This window comes from Malania oleifera, chromosome 4 (assembly GCF_029873635.1).
Source record: "Malania oleifera isolate guangnan ecotype guangnan chromosome 4, ASM2987363v1, whole genome shotgun sequence".
Lineage (NCBI taxonomy): Eukaryota > Viridiplantae > Streptophyta > Magnoliopsida > Santalales > Ximeniaceae > Malania > Malania oleifera.
In genome coordinates this window covers 28,942,941-28,944,019 of record NC_080420.1, presented here as the reverse complement: position 1 = coordinate 28,944,019, position 1,079 = coordinate 28,942,941, and positions in this window count along the sequence as shown.

Genomic DNA, 1,079 nt, shown 5'->3' with positions numbered 1-1,079 from the left:
ATCTTATCGGCTTGAGCAACCCGAGTGGATGAAAAGCCACAGACGTCCAATTCATCCCGTGTTTCATGTAAGCAATTTAAAGCCATTCCACACAGATGAAGCAGATCCGCATCGACAAAAATTAAGGAGATCAACAATTTCCAGAAGGCATCCTGTCACCAAAGAAGTCCAAGAGATCATTGCAGACAGAGTCGTCAATCTAGAAGGTCGTCAACAACAACAATTTCTGGTTCAGTGGTTAGGACTGGGGGAAGAAGAGAATAGTTGGGAAACAGCAGACAACCTTCAGCATGCCATACAGAAGATTGAAGATTTCAGAAATTCGTAGTCAACGACATCTACATCGACATCAGAAGAGTGAGAAGGCCGTCTACAACACATCGACGAGGACGTCGATAAATTGAGTGGGGGAGGATGTTAGGGTGTGACAATGTAATGGGGAAAATGGGGGAGTGAGATACTGCTATAATTGTATTTTTCAGGGATTTAGAATGAATATATGAATATCTGTGTTATCGCTTGTATGGTAATTCTCTTGTAGATGAATAATACAAGTAGTTCTTTTCATTGTGGTGTTCTGTTGCCTTGGATTATGATGTCTCTGATTGTTATAGTCTTATTCGGTGTATAAGAATATATTGCTCATGTGAAATCCTATTGTTCCTTGTTTTCCTTGAGTATTAAGACTCACCTGGTGCTCGTGCTTGCAGGCTTGAACGTGTGAGAGTTGGCTGACTTGTCGAGGGAGAGCTCTCAACGAGTGCCACACGGCCCTTACTTGAGTCCCATTTTGGGGGTCCGTGACACGAGGAGAAAACAAAAATAAGCTTTTTACCCTATTCTTTTTCTCAAACAAAACCCAAACCCTTAGTCAATATTTGATCCGATAGAATGAATTGAATTATGAGTGAAATAAAATTAAAAATTATAAGACAAACATCAAATTATACCGAATTGTGAATTGAAGGATAGCCAGGATGAATCATATTTGGCACTGAAACAATTTGGAGCTCAAAGCACTTATTCAAGGTAACAGAAGGGATACAATACACCTAGTGCTACCAATGGCCGAGAAAAAA